This window comes from Spermophilus citellus (genome assembly GCF_964194105.1).
Source record: "Spermophilus citellus genome assembly, chromosome: 18".
NCBI lineage: Eukaryota > Metazoa > Chordata > Mammalia > Rodentia > Sciuridae > Spermophilus > Spermophilus citellus.
Genome location: NC_138200.1, coordinates 21,153,804 through 21,167,830, shown reverse-complemented (window position 1 = coordinate 21,167,830; position 14,027 = coordinate 21,153,804). Strand labels below are relative to the sequence as shown.

General features: G+C 47.0%; 1 long non-coding RNA gene across 1 annotated transcript in view; it reads left to right on the top strand.

Annotated features, from left to right (window-relative positions):
• The first annotated feature begins 223 nt into the window (after window positions 1-223).
• Window positions 224-14,027, top strand: part of LOC308637475 — a 50,446-nt gene continuing 36,642 nt past the window's right edge. Inside the window, exon 1 of the long non-coding RNA XR_014019622.1 lies at window positions 224-336. This is a non-coding gene — a long non-coding RNA (uncharacterized lncRNA). The remainder of the gene's footprint in view (window positions 337-14,027) is intronic.

The following is a 14,027-nucleotide window of genomic DNA, read 5'->3' as shown; positions in this document are numbered from 1 at the left end:
AAGTCTCTGCTCGCCCCCAGCCTGCGAGCTTGGGCTCAGTCCAGACGCCTCCCTGAATGCAGATGTGTCGCCGCGGTCTTCCCGGGCTATAAAGCGGCCTCCAGCGCCTTAGCGCGCGCAAGAGCGCTTGGAGTTGTGGGGTGCGGACCCCGAGAGGGGTCCGGAGCCAGTGGCGGGTTGCGGCTGGGTGCCGGGGCTGGCGGCGTGTGGCGTACTCGTGGGTGGGGACGCCACGCGCGTCTGATGCCTGCGGCTGTAGAGGCCGAAACCGCGACCCCTCCAGGCCTGGGAGATGCGGCCGTGGGGCGTGAAACGCTTCTTGAGAGCGAGGGAACGGTGAGTCGGCAGACGCCGCCGGCGGCCTCAGGGTTCTGGTGGCCGCGCTGGGCGCTTCTTGCCTGCAAGGAGGGTCGGCGCCGCTCGAGGTCAGCTCCCACCAGCCCCTAGCTCACCTTCGAAGCGCCGAGCGCCCACTTAGGCGCACCGGTAGCAGCGCGCACATCGCTGGGCGCCTCTCAATGAAGGCAGGGAGTTTGCCCCGGTGGTGTTTTGCCTCCTCCTTTCATTCCCCTTGCTGCTCTCCAACCCCTGCCCCCCCCCCCCTTCGCGGGCCTTGGCCTGAACTCGGGTCTTCGCGTTGCTCGCTGCAGCCGCCGCTGGATCAGTGGCTGTCCCTCCCCCGCTTAGGCGCCGCGCACTGTGTGATCCGCCCTAACATCTGTCCGTCTAACCATAGGCGCATCCATCAGTGTCAATGGGCTGCACATTGCAGCGACAGCCCGTCACGCACAACACGGGCTGTGCGGAGTGCACACCGAGACCGCACTGTTTTGCCGGGACAGGCAAACAGATTCAGCCCGGTGTGGCGGGGTAGGCTGGATCCCTGATCTCTACTGTGTCCTTCTAACTACCTGCACTCGACCCCCTTAATCCCGGGGCCCAAACACATGAATAGTTTTTCAGACCATTGTAGGGATGGGACAGATGAAAAGGGGGCAGTGTCGACCTAGTCCTAGGTTGTCTCTGCCCTTTTTCTGTGGACTGGGTGTGGCTGAAAGAGAAGGGGAGAGAGCTTCCAAATCCGTAGCAACCACAGTATAGACCCTGAAACTACTTGAATGCAGGGGCTTATGCCCACTGTAACTGGGCAGATGCTGGGTTGTCCGTTCGCCAGAACGTGTTAGCTAGGAGATCTCGGTGTAAAACTTTGCTGGTCCCATTTGGCTGCTGCACCACCAGGCCTGACAAGGAGAAACAGGAGAGGGTTAAAGAACAGGGATCCCAGTGAAAACCAAGGGAAAAAGGTGTCTGGGTGGCAGTAAGTCTGTAATCCCCATGTTATTTAGAGGTAGTCAGGCAGGGCCATATGTGGACAGTGCCTGGTGCCCATTCTTCCAGAGTGCTGACCTCGGCTGTGGTTGCGTGTTCTCCCTGTCATTGTGTGTTCTCCCAGTCGTTGCCTCTTGCTTCCCTGTCCTTCCACAACTGTCCAGAGGGTAAACATGCACATGCGTCTTTGATCAGTCCGGCCTGTCCAAAGGACCTTTGTCCTCACAGTTAAAAACTTCGGGGTAGGGTTTATAGGGGACTTATTCCTCAGACATTTTCTGGGAGGCTGGCTGTACCTGGCATTTTACCTGACTTCATCCTTACTGCAAATATTTCTTTCTGGGTGCCTGGTGAGTTCTGTCCCCTCTAATCAACTTTTTTAAAGAGGGGGGGGAAATCCTGTACAGCTGTTCACATTGTTATTGGCAAGTTAGAAGGGGGAAAGAGCCACTTTCCAGTGAATGCAGAGGTCTGTTCAGTTCCTGAGGAGTCCAGAGAGGCTGCGGCAGTGCATACTGGGGATCCTTCCTTCAGAAAGGAGATACAGCCTGTGCTTTGGGGGTGCAGGCACTGCATAACCACATCCGGTGGTCCAGCTGTTTTTTATGCTAGACTGGAGAGCAGAAAAGCCTGCGCCCTGCGGAGGAACTATAGTTCTATGGAAGATGCACCATGTAGAAATATTTTTTACCCTAAGAGTTGCAGGTGTCTTCCAAAAACAAGAAACACATCCCCAAGAGCACCAGGTAACTTTTTTTCGCTTGAGTCATGCTGGATAGTAAACATTTAAGCCAAATGCCCCCCATCTCTGGGAGATGATTTTTTTAAATCCCTAAAAACTGAAGAAGGGAAAAATGGGCTGAGGGGTAGTAGGACGACTCAGGGAGAACCATCCAGTGGAGAACACTCCTGGGAGAAACTGGCAGCCTCACACCGAAACGAAATAGTCATGTTGTAAACCCAAATCATTCCCAGGGGCCCTGAAGGCAATTCTTATCCCCCAGATTGCATTTTAGGACCAATGGAAGCCCTCTTGTCCTCAGACCTGGGGTACTGGGCTGTATTCTATAGAAAAACTCCCAGTCTGTCTCCAGTCTGTTTATGAACTCAAGGAGTCCTGGAACCCATTCCCGGGTCCTATCTTAATGGGTCTAAACCACCCCACAGCGTTCTGACCCCCAACTGACGAGTTCCCGAGGGGGGGGGGAGGCAAACGCAAGCATGGCTTGGAACAGGTTGCAGTGGAGAGGGAGGGGTCCTGACCTGCAGTACATCCTGCCTGAGTCTGAAAGTCCGGTCCTGGGAAGAAGCAGCTGGGCTACCGCGGGGAGGCAGCCGAGGTTGTGTCCAATGTGACGACTGAGGGCAATGGGTGACCGCTCTCCTGACCCGAGGAAGGTCGAGGTGTGTCATTGGGATGACCACCTAGGGAAAAGACTTAAAGGAAAGGAGGCTGCCGGTCCAGGGCAGGCTCCAGTCCCAGTCACCCAGGGCCTAAACTCTGACCTTGGAGAGGGTTTCCTGGTGCCTTGAGGGAGGCGTGGACCACCTGGAGGGACAAGGCAGTCTGGGTAGTACACTCCAGGAGCCTGCACCCGGTTTAAAGATGTGAGTGCGGCTGGCCAGAGTGCGGGCCTTTGGAGAAATCAGGACCTGGGCAGGCGGCACCAGGTATGCCTGCTACGCTGGCTCCTGGATGTGTCCCCCCCGCCATTTATTTATTTATTTATTTATTTATTTATTTATTTATTTATTTATTTATTTATTTTGGTCCTCCACACACCGCAGTCTGGGCTGGGCAGTGGCGAGGAAGTGCCCTGGGTGCAGAGAAGCCTGCCACTTGCACACCTCAACCAAGAATTGGGTCCCTTCTGGGGACCTCAGCCCCTGCCAAAACGCGAAAGATCCGGACCCTGGGGCCAGGCCCTCTCCAGGCGGTAAATTGTTTGTTAAAAGTGCATTTACACAGCAGCGAAGTTTGTTTTTTCTTTTTTTTTTTTCCGGTAGCTTTGTTTTAACGAACCAGATGTTTTGTCTGTAAATTCTCCCAAGAACTTTTACAGTTTTGACGTGAAATAAACCTTCGAAAATCGGAGCGGTATATTAATGCCACTTTTGTGGGGCCTCTGGAGGGATGCTTCAGGCGCTCCCGGAGGTGGCTGGTGGTGGGGGGTAAACTTCGTTGAAAAGTAGGGGGCTGATTTCCGCGCAAGGTCAAGAATGGGTTTGGGAGTGTGAAGTGTGTCCCCCACCCCCAACACAAAAGTACTCGTGCGCGCGCGCGCACCCCCCCCCCCCATGCCCAAACCCTCCCCCTCCTGGTCCTGGCTTCCTACTTAGTAAATTTCTTGTGGGGTAGTGCACCGAGGTATGGCCCGATTCGGCGGACAAGCCCAAGGCACACTCGTTTTCCGCCAGGACCACTCAATTCAAAAGCAAAAGGGCCTGCGATCTTCCCGGGGCAGCCAAGATGCCCGCGTTCTTCTAGGCGGAAGCTGGATCTGCAGCCCGAGGGGAACTCCTGGGCGTCTAGACCCCGGAGAACTTTGGAAGCTGAAGCTGTCTAGCCCCCACGGAAGCCAGGGCCCTCAAGTCCCCCTCCCGGATGCCTCACACCCCCCCCCCCCCGCCGCCATTCCGGATTTCCAGGCAGTTCTAAACGTCTTTTTAAAAATCTAAACTCTACACCTAGCAGGGGGAGGAAGGAAGATTACCGCTGCGGTGGGGGCGGGGGAGAAGCGGATCGGGTTGGGTGGTAGGTAGAGTTCACTTTCTCGGGTTTCTGGAGACAGGCTGGCCATTTCCTTCTCCTGTCCCTCCTTTCCCCCACTTTCCTGTGCTCTCAATGGCGCATCTTCAAATAGCTCTTTTTCCTTCCGTAATACTCTTTCGTTCTGTCGTTCGCCGAACTTAAAAAAAAAATAAAGATAAAAACTTTTTAAAGGAGGTTGAACATTAAACAAAACAGATAATCTTTGCATTTCGGTCTAAAGAGGACAGATGTATATTAAACCCAGTTTTGAGGGTGCGATGACCGGTGGATTATCCTTTTATGAAGTCCCACGTGTAGACGTAGGTTGCGGGGGGGGGGATTTCTGGAATTCCTCGCTATAATGTTACGTGTCCCCCACCCCACTTTGGGTGAAATGGATATTTGGAAACTATTTGTGAAGAGTTTTAAAAAACCAAACAAAACCTACATTGGAGACGGCTGCAGCCGCGGTGGGACTCACCCCTGGCAAGAGCGAGTAGCTCTTTGCTAGTGGGTACGCAGAAATGCCCACCTCTTCCCGTGCGGTTACGGGAACTACCAGGCAGCAGCGGGTATCTGAATCAAGGTGTGGGCAACCCGACGCTGGTGTGAACCAATGCTCTCCGAATACAGGAACCCTGAAGGAAGAGGAGGTCCCAGAAATGAAACCACCCGGTCTTCTCTAACCAGACAGTCCAGCTTTTTGCGCCTGGTGACCTCATTAACTGGCCAGGGAATTTTCAAGAGCAGGAAGAATTTTGTTTCCCTGTACTCTCCCAACTTCCCTCCTCTTTTCTGATTTATACATTATGATTTTGTGTTTGTTCCCAAATTTTCAAACGGAGAAGACTAAGCATAACTCAATAGGGCCGGCACACGAGAGAGGTACAAGGAGCTTCGTTCTTTTTTCATTTTTTATTTCTTGAAACTTGATGAATAACACATGTAGTTGGACAATAGAAGGACCAAGGTTGTTGGGGACAAGTGGCCCCAAGGGTCACATTATCTGACATGTAGGCATCTCTGATTGGGGACTTTTATAACCTAGAATTACCCCCTCTGCAGAGAAGCCCTGAATTCTGCCTTTCCTCTTCCTCTGCCACATCTCCTCCCCTCCCCTGCCCCCCACGTCTTTCATCCTCTTTCTTCTTTCCTCCCCCTGTTTTCATGTTCTGTTCTACCAGTTCCTCCTCGACCTTCATAAGAATTATCAAAGATTTTTTTTAATGACTGTCAAGTCCTAGTCCCAAACAGGTCAAGTCGTCCTCCCTAAGACGAGGCAGGGGCGATCACCGGTGCACAAATTTTGAGGGTCCAAAGAATTTTGTAGTCTTTTAGGTGGCGAGCGGGGGGCTGGGTGGGGTCTGAAATAGGTTGACACTTAGTTTAAAATAAAAGAACATGTTAAGAAGTTTCAGAGCTGCCAATAAAACCCTTTAAATGGCTGGTGATTCAGTGCCTGGAGTTGCGGTGATGGCATTGGTAAATGACTCTAATGCCCAAAGAAAAATATTACAAATGCCGCTGTCTCGGCCACCAATCGGGCGCCGTTTTCCAGCGCGGGCCCGTGGCTCCTCTCTGGCGCGGAGGGCATCCACATTTGCATGATAAATTGACCAGACTGGCGGCAGCCAATGAAATATTCAAATTAGGCCCGGGGTGGGGTAGGGGTGGAGTCCCTAGGGGTCCCCTCTTGAGCGGGCGGCGGGAGCTGCCCTTACCACCTCTCCATCCGCGCCCTCTAGAGGAGGGACAGCGGGCGGCCTCTCTGACGCCAGGTACAAGATCCAGATGAGGAGAGAGAGGAATTGGGAGCTAGGAGGTGGCAGGCTAGGGTGCTTTGGGGCACGAGGAGGATTTGGGGCTGGCCTAGAGAGTACCAGCTGTGCTGTAGGGTTTCTGTATGTATCTTGCACTTAAATGTGTTGATGGATTGCAGAAGCAGGTGGTGACCCTAGGAAAGGGTTTAGATTCCCCAAAGTGCCTTTATGTAAGATCCCAGAACAAACCTAGCTTTTAAGTTACAGTAGTGTAATTGCTGTGTTGACTTAGCTTCATGACAAGACCTTTGCCCATCCTAGAGCACAACAAGACTCCCCCAAGCCCCTCCAGTACTGAAATTCTGAAACAGATACATCCAACTTGCACCAAGTGGAGGATTGCACACATGCAGGCCTTGCACCCCAACTCTGAAACTCATTTGGGACTCTCCAGAGGCTGTACAGGGCCTGGAGCAGCAAAATGTGACTCCTGGAATACACCAGAGCAGGCTGTGTCAGAATGCTGACCCTGACCCTCACAGGTAGAGCTTCTCCCCTGAGCAAACTACTTCTTGGAGGAAGTGCCGAGGCCTAAAAGGCAGCCCCTATGTGAGTGTGCACAGAGGGTCAAGCATACAGTCTTGGTTAGGATGTAGAAAAACAGCCAGAAGGAATCAAGGGAAAATCAAAGCACATCAAGGGAACTGGCTCTGGGATGGTGTTGCCTCTGGTGGCCCAGGAGAACTCCACTCCACTGGCCCCTGGCAAGCTGGCCTCCTGACCTGGCTCCACCTGGGAGTCCTGACTCAACAGGGACTTTTGCAATGGATCCAAGGTCCGCTGGACATCTCTTATCTGCTGGAGCATCTCTTCCTTCTCCCACCCCTTCATCCATCCCAGGCTAATTTTTTAAATGGAGTTTTTAGAAGTGCATTGTGTCTCACTTATCTGCTGTTTACTGGTGAGCACCTTGTTTCTTCTCCATCTCTGTAGTACTTAGAGTTGGATCTCAGTTTCCTGCCTGGGAGAGTACATGATCCCTAACCCACTTACCAGTCAAAAGGGTCTTTAGGTAGTGGTCTGAGTCCCCTCTAGGCATTTCTTCCTGAGACATGCTCAGCATAAGTGAGTCATCTCCAGCTGTCCTCCCTGCCTGTTAGCCAGGAAGACCTAGGCCTCTCAGAACCTAGCCCCAGGCTAACTCAATGCTATATAAATAGCAAAAAAAAAAAAAAAAAAAAAAAAAAAAATAGTAGGTATTGATACAAATTCGAGATAGAATCATTTTCTTTTTTGAGTGCCTTGCAGGTATCATCAGTAACTTAGAAGTAGGTTGCCCAGTTAAGGAATTTAATTCTTAGCAAGACTTTTTGCATCATTTAGGGTTTTTTGAGAGGCTTTGGGCCTGGGCTTTATGGGAGTGCACTCAGAAAATAACTGATGGCAGAGATAAGTTTAAGTACCAAAGGGGCCTCCCTGCTTCCTTAAAGAATCTTCATTTGCAGCCTACTCGAGTGCCTGGGACTAGGGTTCCTTTTAGGAGAAGTCTTGTGAAGGGAGGAAGCCTCTTCCTGTCCAACGGAGTAGATATATATTATGTGGCAGGAAGGCCTTCCTTGGAAGCCCACAGATCCCCTTCTCTTCCTCAGGCCTCACCTGTTGGCCTAGAAAAATTTGAGACTTGCAAATGGATCAGAATCTTCCACCAGTAGTGAAATTTGTCAAGCAGGTCCACAAATCAGAAATGCAAATATGCTTGCTCCTCCTCCCTCTTGGGGCATGTGGAGAGACAAGAAGCCAGGTGGGAAAGATGGGAAAGCAGAGACCTGGCTGGCCTGAGCTACCTCAGCTGAACTATGCATAATGAATTAGGGAATAAATGAGACATGAAGTAGGTACCAATGAGCAATACAGAAGGATCATGCACACAGTGGGTCTGCTCTGCATGTTTATATGTGTCGTGTGCAGCTGTACATTGCAGGTGAATGCAGGCTTTGCTTGTAGTGGTGGAAGGCCTGGGTGTGTGGCCATAACTCACCAAGTAACTGAGCAAGTCTTCCCCACCTTTTGTACCCCATCTTTAAAACAGGACAACTCTCTCCATCTGAAACAACAGAGACTCAATGAGGAAGGAGGTGATCAAAGTTGGAGATGCCTTTTGAAATATCTGCTACCTGTTGCTACATACTGGGAGCTTTGGGTCACACCACATAAGAGGCACTGGTGTACTAGGAGTGTCAGTGGGCAAGTCCAGGTAGAAGCTACTTCCCAGTATCTTACCTGGAAAGAGGTTTACCTGGGTTGCTTATCTGGGATGGTGACCTAAGACGATGTATGCTGAGCCTCGGTTGAAGGCTTGGTATACACTACTTGACTCTCTAAAGCCCAGGTGAAAAGAGCAGCCACAGAATCAGGCCTTCCTGAAGACAAAGGCTTACAGGTACAGTGAGGCTGGGTGTATACCTTAGAATGCAAGCAGGTGCTTGGAATGGGGCAAAAAAAAAAAAAAAAAGAAGTGTGGGGTGGGGAGAGTTGGTGAAGGCAGGGCACAGGCCTCCTGACTTCCTGGGAAGAGTGGGCATTTACAGGATTGATAAGATGGATTCTTCCAGACCTTTCTGTGAGCTCATTAGAGGAAGGGGTATGGTAAGGAGCCACACTGATATTTCTATTTTCCCTGTTAGTAGTGACTGGAATTTGCACCATCCAGGTCAGATGGAAAGTAGAAGCTAGAAAAATCTGACATACACATTGATTTGCTCTCTTTGCCATTGCTACTCGTGAGAGAAAGAAATGTGACTTCAAAATTGCAATTAGGAACCCACCTGAAAAGGGTTTCTTTCCTGAGCTCCCGTGCTGGGCCCATCACAAGCCATCGAGCATCTCTCTTTGCTAAGGAGGTAGTTTCATTCATGGCTTTGAGCAGAAGCAGGCAAGGTTTTGTGTCTTGTTTCTTTTACTTTGCATTGTTTGTGAGACTTAACTATGTCACACCTCCCTGCATAAGCTCATAAAGACCACGGGCACTTTCCCCTCATTTTGGTCAGGTCCTGGAGAGGATGGCGATTTCCCCAATGTTTTAAAAGTATTAACTTCCTTTCAAACATTCTTTAACCTTTAATGTTTTGGAACTTGAAAAGGTCATTTTGTTCTGAGGATGCAACTGTTCCCATAATTGTTCAGCTATTAGGGTGAATTCCATCCAAATCCTTAATTCTTTAATGGGATCCAAACCACACACACACACACACACACACACACACACACACACACACACGATATGGATATATACTTTCCTCTGCACATGTGTTTACACATATATATAGTTATGTGCATGTGTTTGTATCTGTGCTTGAAGAGATGTGGATTTAGATGAACTTCTCTAGCATTCTCACAGAATGATTTCTTTACAGGAAAGTGGGTATAAAATTGCCCCTCCTGAATGGTAAGTTTCACGAAACTTATCAATTTATTATGTGTTACACATGTATCTGATTTTTTGAGAAAGGGTTTAGTAACTCTCTAAACTAACATTTCATTGCTATCCCTAGGGTAAATGCCTCCAAAAATCCTGGGGAAGTTTGAGTTGAGATTTTTCTTTTTCTTTTAATTTTTTTTTTTTTTTTTTTTTAGTTTGTCTTTTAACATAGTGTCAACTTCTTTACTGTCACTCACTCTGGCCCCTTCTCCTTCACTTTTTACCTTTCTAAACTGATGTATTTTTGGAATACTGTCTGAGTATGTTAGATTTGTATGTACAATAAGAGTCAAATTAATAGGCTTGAATAAGAGCAGGAAGGAATTTTCTACAAGGAAACTGCATGAAGTTGATGCTCAGACCCTACAGCATGCATTTTACTTATTCAAGAGGCATTGGGTGTGGTTCCCTAGATTTCTGCCTCTGATGATTTTTTTCAGATGAAAGATTTCCAGACAAATAAGGCACAATTGAATAAAAGAGCTCACCTTAAGTCTCTGTAGGTGCATATAAAAAATATATCTGATCTAAGCCATGTAATAAATCAGTAGGGGCACTCTGTAAGATTAATACTCATTACGCCTATGAGAAAGAATGGATACCTTTAAAAGGATGCAACTTTTACTTAAAAGCAAACACCTTTAAAAGGTCTCCGGCTGCAGGAAATGATAATGAAGGGAAGCAAGACTTGAGACCATAATATAGACTCACTGGAGTAGACCCTCTTTGGAGCCAAAACCTCTAAAGATTCATCACCTAGTCATTAGTTACACATTCCTGGCTCCAGGAATCTGGTTTCTGATTTCCTATGTTTCCATGTGTGCGATACATAAAAGATATAGAAGACTATGTAAATCATAGATGTATGATTTAAATAAGGGCAGAGGGTCAACACTCAATTACCCAAAGTCTCTCTGACGCCTCCCAATGCCAATCCCCACTCCTGGAGGCCACTCCTCTGTCCTGAGGTTTGGAGTGACTGCTGTCTTGCATTGCTTCATGGTTTTAACACTGAGGAATTCATTCTTTTGTGTGTTCATAAATGAAATCACATTGGATGAATCATTTTGTGTCTTGTTTCTTTTACTTGGCCTTGTTTGTGAGACTTAACTATGTGGATGTGTGTGGCTAGTTCATTTTCAAAATATGTTCGGTTTCTCTTTATTTCCAGTTTTTGAGCTCTTATTTTTAAAATGCCCCTGTGAAAGTGGGAATGCTTGGTCACAGAGCATGCATCTCTACGGTACTATCTTCCAAAGTGTTTTAAATGTTCTCATTGTTCTACATCCTTATCACCATATGGCATTTTTAGCTGTGTTTTTCCTCTTTTTAAAAATTATTTCCTAATCTGGTGGCTGTGGTTGCTCTCTGTATAATTTGCTTTCCATGATTCATAGTGTATTTGAGCACCTGTTTATATGTTTTTGGTCCTGAGCAAGTGAGGCATGTTTTTGAGTCCTTTTCCCATTTTCCATTGAATATATGTTTCATATTTTATTTCACTAAAGTTCTTTATCACCTGGTTTGTTTCAAGTTGGTTTGGGACTGTGGATCATATAGAAATATTTCAGTTGCCAACACAATGGCTCACACCTGTAATCCTAGAGGCTTGGGAGACTGAGACAGGAGGATTTAAAGTTCAAATCCAGCCTCAGCAGTTAGTGAGGCCCTAAACAAATGAGCGAGACCCTGTCTCAAAATATTTAACAAAAGTCGGAGTGGGGGGGGTCACTGGGGATGTTACTTTGTGGTTAAGTGCCCCTGGGTTCAATCCATGGTATCCCCAAAAAAGAAAAAATGTATTAGTGAGATCCTTGATTACCTTTCCAGGATGCTTTAGTCTGAAAATAATATGGATCCTACTCACACAGTCATGAGGACATTGTCCAGTGGTAGATTCAGGCTCAACTTAAACCAGTTTTCTTACCCTCTGACTATATCCCCTCTGTTTTTAGCATCATCTCGTACTTGGCTGTCTCATCTCATGATTTCAAGATGGCCACAGGTGGTAAGTGGGACCCCTTTATTTGTCCCCATCCAGAATATTAATTAATTAATTAACCTTTTCATCAACTCATATAATCTACGTCCTTTTAGTTTTTAGGGCCCTCTTCTTTCCCACCACCAAGAAAAGAATGCAAGTCCCTGACAAGCTTCCTGAACCTTCCTGGTTGATGGAATGAATATTGGAGTGGGACGGGCGGGGGAGTAAACTTCCAACAACTGCTACATTTTCTACCAACCTGGAAGGGTCTTTTTTTTAAATTATTTTTTAATTTATAGAGAGTAAAATTCACTCTTTTGGTGTGTAGTTCTCTGAATTCTGACAGATGCAGAAGAGTCATGTGGTCACTGTAATCAAGACTGGGGATAATCCATTACCCCGCCCCTTAGAAATTTGCTTGTGCTCCCTTTTGTAGTCCTCTACCCACCACTTACCCTGACTCCTACTCCCCCACACTAGGAACCACTGAACCGTGGATCTGAGACACCAATTCTTCTTCCCCATGATTTTGGATCTTTCAGGATGTGGCATAAATAAAATTACACAATATATAACCTTTCAAATCTGGTTTTTATCACTCAATATAATGTATTTGAGATTTATTCATGTTGTGCGTATCAAGAAGCTATTTCTTCTTGTTACAGAGAAGTATTTCTTTGTATGAATGTATAGATCTTTTGACCATTCATCAGTCAAAGGGCATTTGAGTTGTTTCTAGTTTAGAGTGATTGTGAATAAAGGTGCTGTGTGTCTGGACATGCAGGTTTTGTGTGAACCTAAGTTTTCATTTCTCTCAGGTCTCAAATGCAGGGTCATATGGAAAAAGTCTGCTTGACTCTATATGAAGCTGCCAAATGGTTTTCTAAAGCCGCTGTACCATTTTGTATTCTCACCAGCAATGAATGCCAAGTTCTGCTTACTCCTAAAGAGGTTCTAATGGATATGAAAGTGCTTTGTAAAAAGTGAGGGTGCTATGCAGGGTGCCAAGGTGGGAAGATTCCAGGGAGGTATTTCTAAACTCTTAACTCTTGTGAACTCCTTATTGAAAACAGAGTATTCCATTGCAGGTCATTGGCTCCTCCTAAGGAGCTACAGGTAAGCATAATTCTGTCCATTTTACAAATGAGGCCACGACTCTGCTTCTCTTGGTTGAGCCAGGCCAGGTTTATATAATGTGATCAAGAGCAAGATTCTATCACCTTGTAATTTATTCCTGAGTTCACAAAATACATGAAGTCTGATCATTTAGAATGTCGTTAGGCTGTATGTCAAAAACTAGGAAAAAGCATACATCCAAATGTACAATCACAATTGTCAGAACTGGCAGGGATCTTAGCAGTTCTCCTGTAAAGTTGATAACCTACTCTACACGCCCTTCTTCCCAGGATGCCAGCCGGGGACACACTGCCAGCCTCGCTGGATTGCCTTAGATGGAACAAGATCAGCTCATTCTGTGTGTGACCTCCCAGAACACAGGGCAGCATCCCACCAGAGATACAGTGAGCCGGGCTTGTGGATCTGTGCGCACAGAAACAGAAATGAGGCTGTACTGCCGGGCGCCCTGTGGCCAGAGATCCTTCTTTCTGGCTCACATCCCCTATATCTTTGCTTCTTTCATCTCAGTGCCCAATTCTGAGGCACCTTCACATTTCAAACGCCCTGAGAATATGTTTAATTAGAACTTGGCCATACAGCCTTTTAAAATAAAACAGAAGGGACCAGCTAATTATATCGCTCAGCATTCTGTGGCAAACATATATTTTTTAATAAAACACTTTCCTAACCAGAGTAATCCCTTGAGATGCAAATCCTCATTTATAAGAAGTTTCCCAAAGGGAGTTAAAGAGAAGATGCCTTCTAAAGAAAGGAGACAAAGAGAGTGTGGGGAGGTGTTTTCAAAGAGCATTTAAAAGAAAGACTCATTCTGTGGTTGAAATATGGATATTTTGAAATATTAATATTTTAAAGATGCATATTTTTATTTCAAATATCTTCAAACTCTTGTGTTTCTGATCATGTATTTTCTTTCTTTTTTTTTTCCTCCTTTTTGATTATTATCACAAATGCTCGTGTTTTTCATTCTGGGATTTTTCATAAGTACAATATTTAAATAAACAAGTGATTTTCTCAAAATGCACTTTATCTCCTGCTGGTTTTCCTGCCCTCGTCTTGCTTCATGAATAACCTGCTCTCCATTCACAAAGGAACCTAACAGAATGGGAATAATGCGGTGCATAGTTCTGGGTAGAGGAGGACTTTTCTGAAGTCCCTCCCTCCCCAAAGGTGGGAGAGGGGATGTGGAGGATTTGTACCCTCCTGAACTGCAATAAAGTATCCAGAGGTGGTGGTCTTCTGGGGACATCTGCATTCATAAGACTGACACTGCATGGTTAATAGTGATGACAGCAGAACTTATATTTGCTGGGACTTTATTCCATGCCAAGTCCCAGGCTAAAAAGTTTAGGCATCTCAGGATTCTGATGGGATGGGATGTTCTAACCCCATTTTGCCAATGAGGAAGGCAAGACTTGAGAGGATGAAGACTATGAGGAGGGTCTCATGGCTCAGAGAAGGGTAGGACTTGAATATGAATGTGGGTCTGTCTGCCCCAGATCTCAGCTCTCCAGGACACTGGGGTGGAGCACACCATAGACATCACCAGGCTCGGGGACATAGCACTTCCTCTAATGTGCTTTGTGCCTC